Source organism: Coturnix japonica, chromosome W, assembly GCF_054131305.1.
Source record: "Coturnix japonica strain WE chromosome W, WE-NBRP24, whole genome shotgun sequence".
Taxonomy (NCBI): Eukaryota; Metazoa; Chordata; class Aves; order Galliformes; family Phasianidae; genus Coturnix; species Coturnix japonica.
The window spans coordinates 8,455,777-8,466,229 of NC_140701.1; positions in this window are offsets into that span (position 1 = coordinate 8,455,777).

The following is a 10,453-nucleotide window of genomic DNA, read 5'->3' on the forward strand; positions in this document are numbered from 1 at the left end:
GTTGGGCTATTGGGATCCTACCTCTGTGACCCTCCTCCTCCCCAAGGACACGTATCTTATCCTTCAGGAGGCGGTTGGCCCTCTCCACAATTGCTTGTCCCTGGGAATTCCCAGGGATGCCTGTAGAGTGAGATATTCCCCACCGTTCAAGCCAATCTTGTGTAGATCGCGAGATGAAACACGAGCCATTGTCTGTCTTGATGTGTCGCGGCACCCCCAGGACCGCGATGGCAGTGGCCCAATGTTGCTGAGCAGCAGGAGAGTTAGCACGCGTATGTTGGGTGGCAATGATGATCGTCGATGATGTGTCCACGGTGACCGCCAACCATTGCTTTGGAGCCATACGTTGTTCTAAAGGGAAGTCAGTCTGCCAGATATCTAGAGGAGAGAGCCCCCGGGGGTTAACTCCCGCCCCCAACGCAGGTGCTGAATTACAGTGTGGGCATGTTTGAACCACTTCTCGAGCGGTGGATAGAGGAATGGAACATGCTCGTGGCAAAGCTCGTGCTCCAATGTGCAGAGAGGAGTGTAAGTCACGTGCCTTTTGAAGGGTAAGCACCTGTCCACCCGCTACCCGGTCAGCCACCACGTTTCCAGCTGTAAAGAACCCTGGTACCTCCGAATGACTGCGGACATGAAGAATGGCCACAGATGCAGATCGGGAGACCAGAGCCTCCTCCAGCAAGAAAGCGATCTCAGTGTTAGGCACACCCTCATTGCCCATGCGAAGCAGTAACTTAGCCACAAATGCTGAATCAGTGACCACATTACACGGAGTTTCTGGCCACAGACGTAAAGCCACTGCTACGGCCCTGGCTTCAAGCACCTGAACACTGACCGTTTTATCTGTTATCAGCTTGTGTTCCCACCTATTGGATGAATTCTGCCAAACCACCGCTCCCTGACCCGTGGCAGAAGAGGCATCTGTGAATACAGTTGGTCCCTCCATCGGGGTGTCAAGTACCCTGAGCTTTAATGAAATCTGAAGGGGCTTTGCAAGTTCAAAGATCGGCAATGAATCCGAGTAGAAGATTTTTCCACTAAAGCCTTGCAAAGCAAGTAAAATGGCATCAGGCAGAGGGTTGACATTTCTGAAGGCACTTGGCATGTATATGATATCTGGTTCTTTTCCTAACGCTCTCACAGCAGCAAGCCTAATCTGAAGCAAGGAGGATAACTGTTCAAGCCAGGAGGTAAATGCTCTCACTGGCTGTACAGAGAACAGCCACCAGAGCGGACGCGGCCGGGAACCCAGAGTATGTCCAAGTATCCCCACCGCCCCATCTTGGCACTTGGTGACAGCCCCCTCCAAGGGTCGATCAGGGCTCCATCGAGCAAGGACATTGGAGGAACAAGCCTGTAGGATTTCCCGCCAGGCCAAATCCATTTCCTGTGTCCATGCTCTCTCTTCCCTGGGATCCGAACCCTTCAACTGATCATAAAATGGCTTCATGAGTCGTGGAGGTATGCCAAGGGCATTGCGCACCCACTGAATAGCCCCCACCAGCTTCTGGACGTCCCACAAGGTCCTAACGTGGGGTTTAATATCCAGGCCCTGGGGAGCTACCATTATGGGCCCAAAACGATATCCCAGAAATTCAATCCCTGGCCCCTTCTGTATCTTTTCCAGGGAGATGGTAAAACCCGCTGTAGTGAGAGCATCAACCACTCGCCTTTCCAAATCGTGTAACTGAACCTCACTGGGAGCAGCAAGCAACAAGTCATCCATATAATGAGTAATTCGACAATCAGGCAGTGATGTTCGTACCGGCTCAATTATTCTTCCCACCACGAGTTGGCAGATTGTGGGAGAGCATGCCATACCTTGAGGAAGTACCTTCCAATGGAACCTCTCCGAAGGCCCTTGGTTATTGAGAGTGGGTACAGTAAAAGCAAAGGCCTCCCGATCTTTCACTGCTAAGGGGATAGAGAAGAAACAATCTTTAAGATCAATAACCACCAAAGGCCATCCCTCCGGTATGGCTGATAGCAGAGGACCACCTTGTTGCACCGGACCAAAGAGGATGAGTTGTGCATTAACCACGCGAAGGTCGTGTAACAACCGAAATGACCCTGAAGATTTTCGGATAACAAAAACAGGAGTGTTCCAAGAACTAAGAGAGGGCTCCAAATGGCCTAAAAAAAGCTCTCTCGAAACCAACTTCTTGAGCGCTGTTAACTTTTCATGAGTAAGGGGCCACTGATCTACCCAAGCAGGACGAGCATCCTGCTTCCAGCGCAAGGGAATGGCGTGTTTCATTGCTAATTGGTAGACAGTGGCCCTTACTATAAATTTGTCATGCGAACCCCTAAGGCATCAAGGAAGTCTCGGCCCAAAATTGTGCCTGGAACAGACCCAATCAGAGGTCCCATCAGTACAGGTTTGTCTATGGAACCGTCCCTATTAATCAGAGTGATTTCCACCCGTTCCGCTGACTTGCCAGTTGACACTGTACCCCCAACCCCAGAGATGGATTTTGCCAAATCAAGCACTGGCCAGGATGGAGGCCAGTCCTTTTCTGCTATTACCGTAACATCCGCTCCTGAGTCAAGCAAGGCTGTGATAAGGACGGAGCGAGGAATCTTTTTATAAGGCAATTGTCCCATATAAGCCATAATTATCTTGACTATAGGCCGTTGACTGAGATCCATAGTTAAGGCCACTGCGGGTGAGAGATGTGGACTCTCCCCTGCGCCGAACTCAATGGCATGTGGGGTCCAAGTACTTGACTGGGGGAGGGACCCTGGGCCTGAGGTGCCCTCCCATTCTCGTTTCCCTGCGGCATAAGAGTGTATTTTCGGCATTGACGAGCTGTACGACCCAGCCTATTACAGGCTTGACACTTGCTGTTAGTCTTCAGCTGCCCACCTGAAGCTTTACACTGTACCTTGAAATGGCCAGGCTGACCACATTTAAAGCAGTTGCCCTTGGACTGACCATTTTGCATGGCCATGACAGAAAGCAATGCGCTTGCTAGCCCCTCATTAGACAGCGGTGTTGTTTGTTGTTTGTCCAGCACATACTTAATAATTTCACCCGGAGTCTCAAGATCGTCAGGGGCAGCTCGAATGATGTCCCTAACATTTTTGTGAGCCTTCTGCTTCAGGCAATCCTTTAAAACAGAAGCTTGCGCGTCCTTAGGTAGATCCGATCCTTCTACTGCTCGTATCAATCGATTAGCAAAATCAGAGAATGACTCTGTGGGACCCTGAGCAATCTCTGACCACGGGGCTGCAGGCTCTGCCTTTCTTATAAAGTTTCTAAAGGCAGTAGCAGCCGCCCCTGTAGTGGAAAGCAATTCCCCTGGGCGCAGGAGCCTAAGCTGTCTCTCCAGGGACCCAGCCATTTCCGCAGTTACTCCCGAAAGCCTCATTATATCAGTTCTCGGTTCCCCCTCCCTCCCATTAGCTGGGTGTTGTGCATCACGTCCAGCCTCAGCTACAATAGCTTTAAGTTGTATCATCCACTCCTCCCTCCACAAAGTAAACTGAACTGGCTCAAGAACGACTCTCATTAGACTCTCAGTGTCATACGGGAGTAGGGGACCTGGGGCAATGAGTGCCTCAAAGGCACTTAGTGTCATCGGAGATCTCAGCCCCTTTTTCTCAATCGCTTCTGCAAACCGAGTAACTGCTTTTGCTTCCAAAGGTACCCAAACCGATTCCTCCTGTCTGACGACAATCGGGAACACTGCATGATCTCGCTCCTTGAGCCCCAACTCACGCATTGATTCCTGGATGTCAGCCCAATTAGTGGGCTTGCGTGTTAACTCTTGGTCCCCCCACAACTCCTCCCTCCGTGGAGGCGAACCCGATCCAGTGGGGCCGGGCAAAGCCTTCCGTTCCTCCCCCTTTTTGGAACACGATCCCTCCTCTGAGGGGGGCGGGTATGAGGGCGAGCCCACGCCTCCACGGCGCGCCACCTCCATAAATCCTCCCCCCTCCGGACAAGAACCGCCCCCTTCGGGTGAGTGAAAGCTCTGCAAAGAGGGGTAAAGGCGGGGATATGATGGTGGCGCCTCCTCCGATGAGTCAGCTTCCGCCTTCTCTTCCGGAGTTGTTGTTTCGAGCGCGGCCATGGCCATCTTGGAATCAGCCGGCGTGGCCGACGCCATCTTGGATCCGGAGTCACTGCAAGAAAGCAGATCCCCCGCACCCCCCGAGACCCCGGATGTCCCGGAATCCAGACCAAAGACCCCTTTCGCGATGGCCTGGACTTGCTTCTCCTCCCTAGCCACTTTAAGCGCACCTAGGACCAAACCCCAGGTTTTTAATTCTTTCGCTTTATGCTCGCGGGTGGCTCTCTGGAGCAGGGCCTCAGTGAAAGAGTCCCACCGCCCCGAATGGAGCAAAACGCCAGGGGTGGGTAAAAGCCGCGCCGACTCCAAGCAAGAGACAACAGCGGCAATATCCTTCTTAGAAGGAGCATTCTTACCACAATAGGTTTTACAAAGTTGCAATACTACTCTAAGGACGGAATCCATTTACCCAGAGACCTGAAGTCTTCCTGGTCTTCTACGAACTATCGGCCATAGGATAGGCGCAGCGCTGCATTCCCCTTTGCACCCCACCGAGAGTGCTTCCACGGGCTCGAACCGTGGATACCACGTCCGTCAGCGCGGTTTTAGCCGTCACACACTCACCTCCAGGACTTTCCTCACACAGGGCACCAATTGTTACCTCAATCTGGTAACCTGGAAAGTCAAGTCCCTTTGTGAATGTGTATCGACGGCCCTGACCAAGTCACAGCTGCTTGTTACACCAATATGGTCAGCGGTAAAATGGCGTTTATTGGAATGTGAGGATCTCTTATATAGGTATCCAGTTTCATCCTTATCTTTTTTACATATGCATGACCCAGCAGGGGAAGGCCTATCACGTTACATCCCGAGGGTCGAATTTCGCCTAATACAACAACTAACCCTATTATCTACAGCATGAGGAACAGAGAGATCAAGCACGCTCTTAGGAAGGTGTTGCAATATGTACGATTCCAACTTCGATGAAGTGCACATCTTCCTCACCCAACACTCAGTGATGGTTCTTTATGTTTTATTCTTTTTGTTTTTTTGTTTTTTTTGTAATACTGTAATCTGCAAATAAGTTGCAATTTATTTCACTACTTCTTTCCTACCTAATTTCCATTTTCTCACTCCAGGTGCTCAGGTAAACATGGATCCTTATTCCTTGAATATATTAAGAGATAAATAAAAAGTTTTAAAAACAGACTTTTCCTTAGCACTTCTCTTTTCTTATCATGTCTGGGTCATGGGGAGGTACAGCCACAGACAGCAGTCTAACAAGCTCTTTTCATTCCTGCTCTCGTTACCCTGCCACAGTGCTCTCAAGTCCTCTCAGTTTTGCAAGCCTGAAGGTCTTGTGTGTCTCACAGCAGTCCTGTTGTCTCTACAGCAGCACTCCGGGACTGCAGTCAGTAACCAGCAATATGAACGGCTGTGTCAGAGCTGGTCTCCTTGCTGGCACTGCCATAACAAGAGGGCTGCTTCAGAGCAGGACCAGAGAACAGGAGGCGTCTTCCAAAGCTGGTGTAAGGAATATAGTAAGTATAGTAAGGAATATAAGGAGGAGCTGCTCCCTGAGAATAATTTGAGATCTTTTGTTGCTCTTCACTGCATGACTGGGAGAGATTGACTATTCACAAGGGGATCTGTAAGGGACTCAGGGCAGTGCTGTGGTTTAAATTTTATGAGTTGAGATCAAGAGAAAAAAAAAAGGAATATATGACAAATGTGTTTATACATATATAACATCATGAGTATATTTTCACACCTATACAACATATGCAGGTGCAAACATTTATGAACTATGCTTATCTGTTTGCAAGTCCAGGACTAGTTGCAGGGGTTTTAACAGCCATAGGGTTCACTGTTGGAGCTGAAGTGACTGTCTGGCTGTTGCAGGATTTGAAGCGACCTCAGAGTTCATTGTCAGAACTGGAACACCACAGGACATGTGACTAAGTTGGAGCAGCCACTGTGCTCATTGGAGGTGTTGGAGTGACCACAGGGCTGTACCTCCTGGCACAGTGCACCTCCCTTGGGAGGAATTTGTTTCATTTTCTTATCTCAATACTTGGAATAGCTACAGGACCTGTAGCAGAAGTGACCGCAGAGCTCCTTATGAGGGGTGGAGTGACAGTGGGATCTTTCCAGAGCGTGGAGCAACTGCAGGATGTGTAGCAAAACTTGGAGCTATTGCAGGGTCTGTTCCAGGAGTTGCAGAGGCTGCAGCACTGTCAGCAGATCCAGCTCTCTTCCCCTTGAAGATGCTGAAGAGTGTTGAACACAGCTCAGTAGGTTTGGGCAGGCCCTGGCACACTGCAGTCATTTGTGCCTGATTAGGATTACCAGTGCCACAGCAGACCTGCCCCCAATATTCTACCAATTTCTCAGGATCCTGTAGTTGCTCAGAGATGAAATTCCAAAGCCCTGGGGGTGCCCACTGCTCCAGGTAGCTGTCCAGAAGGCCATGCAGAGCCTTCTCACCTTGGGGCAGATCTCTCACTGATATACCTGAATAATTGTTTAACCTCAGTCCTAGAATCATAGAATCACCAATGTTGGAAAAGGCCTGAAAGATCATCCAGTCCAACCGTTCACCTATTATCAATAGCTCCCACTAAACCATGTCCCTCAACACAACATCCAGTCGCTCCTAGAACACCTTCACGGCCAGGGACTCCACCACCTCCCTGGGAAGTCCATTCCACTGCCTGACCACCCTTTCTGAGAAGTAATACTTCCTAATTTCCTGCCTGAATTTCCCCTGCGGTAGCTTGAAGCCTTTCCCTCGGGTCCTATCACTAATAACACGAGAGAAGAGGCCGATCTCCAGCTCACCACAACCTTGCTTCAGGAAGTTATAGAGAGCAATGAGATCTCCCCTGAGCCTCCTCTTCTCCAGGCTGAACATTCCCAGCTCCTTCAGCCTCTCCTCATACGGCCTGTGCTCCAGACTCCTCACCAGCTTTGTTGCCCTCCTCTGAACACATTCCAGGGCCTCCATGTCTTTCCTGCAGTGAGGAGCCCTAAACTGGACACAGTACCTGAAGTGCGGCCTCACCAGAGCTGAGTACAGGGGAACAATCACCACTATGCTCCTGCTGGCAACACTGTTTCTGACACAAGCCAGGATGTCATTGGACTTCCTGGCCACCCGGGCACAGTCGGCTCACGTTCAGCCAAGCATCAATCAATACCCCCAGGTCCATTTCCTCTACGCAGTCTTCCAGTCACTCCGGCCCAATCCTGTAGTGTCACTCGGGGTTGTTGTAGCTGAAATGCAGAACGCAGCATTTGGTCTTGAGGAACCTTATCCCATTGGCTTCAGCCCAGCTCTCCAGCCTGTCCAGATCCCTCTGCAGGGCCGAGCTACCCCCAAGCAGATCCACACTCCCAGCCAATTTGGTGTAATCTGCGAACTTACTGAGGGTGCACTCGTTGCCCTCATCCAAGTCATCAAGAAATATGTTGAAGAGGACAGGCCCCAGCACCGACCCCTGGGAAACACCACTCGTGACCAGTTGACAGCTGGATTGAGCTCCATTCACCACCATTTCCTGAGCCTGGCCCTCCAGCCAGCTCCTTACCCAGCCAAGAGTGTACCCATCCAAGCCACGGGCTGCCAGCTTCTGCAGGAGAATACTGTGGGAAACAGCATCAAAGGCTTTGCTGAAGTCTATGCAGACTACATCAACAGCCTTTCCCTCATCCAGCAGATGGGTCACTAGATCATAGAAGGAGATCAGGTTGGTCAAACAAGACCTGCCCTCATGAACCCATGCTTGCTGGGCCTGATCCCCGAGTTGTCCTGTGCATGCCCCGTGATCTCCCTCAAGACAATCTGCTCCATAACCTTCCCTGGAACCTAGGTCAGGCTAACAGGCCTGTAGTTCCGTGTATCCTCCTTATGACCTTTCTTGTAGATGGGAGTCACATTGGTGAGCCTCCAGACTTCTGGGAACTCACCAGTCAACAAGGAGCACTGTTAGATAATTGAAAGCAGATTGGCTATCACCTCTGCCAGTTCCCTCAGCACTCTCGGGTGGATCTCATCCGGCCCCACGGACTTGTGGCAGTCCAGTTGGAGTAGTAAGTCTTGACTGTTTCTTCCAGAATCACAGGGGGGTTAGTTTGCTCCCAAGCCGAGACTACCGGGTCAGAGAGAGGAGTACCCTGAGGATAACTGGTCTGACGTTTAAAGACAGATGTAAAGAAGGCATTCAGAACATCCGTCTTTTCCTTTACAAACTCCACGATGTTCAATCTGGTTTCCAGGCTGTCTTCCCAGATTGCCACATGTTTTTGGAAAGCTGAGTTAGTGTTCATTCTCATATTCATACTCACGTTCATGTTATCAATATCAGAGAATGTACTTCTCTCCATTCGTTCTATGCAGAAGTCTCCTTCAAAACCAGAGAATGCTGACTGGCAGGGTATATAGAAAGGTTTAGGAAAAATCTTAGAACCCTCAGTGCTGTGGCATTTAACTCCTGAACACATGAGGCACCCTAAGAAATTGAGTATTTGAGTCAGAGATGGTGTGGCTTACAGAGATCTAAGGAGGTAAACCTTATTTGTGGTTTGGCTTATGCGTACTGTGCTCTGTATAATACTATTCTGGAGAGAGAGAGTTTCCAAGCTGAGGTTCAAGCCAAAAAAGAAAATCACCAAGTCAACTCTAATCAGTCACATGAGGCACCAGTAACCAGCTGTTAACCAAAAGGTTGGTGGTCCACCAAAATCTGTCACGGTTTAAACGAAAAATCCACCTGCGTTCGTGACAGGGGGCCGTGGGCCCCGCAGGGGCCTTAGGCCGAAAGGAAAAAGTAAATTAGGAAAAGAAAGCAGCGGCAACGATCTAAGGATGCACACTTATTTACTAAATACTATATCGAAATACAGGATAACACAATATAATACAATATAATTGAAAATTGAGCTAACGAATCAAGCAAAATAGGAGAGAGAATGAGTCCCGTAACCGAGAGGCCTACTGTGAATCTAGGTGAAACGGTGAAGGCTCCCACACACTCCCCTGAACGCCAGAACTCGAAAAACATCAGTCTAGCCTGCGACAGACTTAATATAGTGTCCAGGTCCCGTGACCTATCTCTCTGCTCGTGTTGTTCTCTGGGAGATGTAGTCTTCTTCTGTAAGTTGCAGATTCAGTAAAATTATTCATTCTTTATATGATGTTATGATGTGGAATACTGATAGCAAAATAATAAAACTATTAAACCATGACATTCCACCCCTTATTCTACATCATTACATTATGCTTATACACACATACACACTCATACGTATAGTTGTGAGTAATCAGCAACCTTATTTTCTCAACAATTTATATTTATTCCATACAAATCCCTAAGTTGAGAATAAAACTCTATAACCTAAACCACTATTATTTATTAATTTTGAGAAACTTGGCAAAACTGCCAGAAAAAGGAAAACATGACAGCGGTGGAGGAGAAAGGCAGTGCTAGTAGGGCGTCCCCCACATCAAGGTGCACTCATCCTTTCCCAGCCGCCACAGTAGATTTCCTTTTGACTTATACTTCTTTCCATGTGTGCTCTACACATGCATAGCCAGTGCACGATATAGAGCCCAGATGGAAAACTAGCTTACAGAATGCCTAATTAAGGTATATAGAAAAAATGTGTTTCCTTAACATTAATCCACTCTATCTTAAGTCCTGTACCTAATTGGACATTCGTCAAATATTTCTGTGACTCTACCTATATATCTACAAGAAATCACTGGCTGCACTCCCCCAACATCAAATTCTCTTGTGGTACACATTGGACATTCCCATTTTTGTCCATCACCTACCACGTGCACCCAGGTCCCTGGGCAAAGACAGTACCCCGGAGAGGTTTGCCCTTTCCAGACGCTGGAAGGACCCAAACTGTTTTTCCCAACACACTCTTTATGTGTACTACAGGAACCTTATCTCCCTCCACAGTACGTAGGGAGCTGGATTGGTTAGGACCATTACGATTACTAGATCCTCGAGAGTTGACCAACCAGGTGGCTTCTGCTAAATGGTTCTCCCAATTTACATACGTTCCGCCACCCATTGCTTTCAACATAGTTTTCAACAACCCATTGAATCATTCAATCTTACCAGAAGCTGGTGCATGATAGGGAATATGGTAAATCCACTCAATGCCATGATTTTTGGCCCAAGTGGTTACAAGAGAATTTTTGAAATGGGTCCCATTATCTGATTCAATTCTTTCCGGAGTGCCATGCCGCCACAGGATTTGCTTTTCCAACCCTAATATGGTGTTTTGGGCGGTAGTATGGGGTACTGTGTATGTTTCGAGCCACCCAGTGGTTGCCTCCACCATGGTGAGTACATAACGCTTACCATTGTGAGATTGTGGCAAGGTGATATAATCAACCTGCTGTGCCTCTCCATATTTAT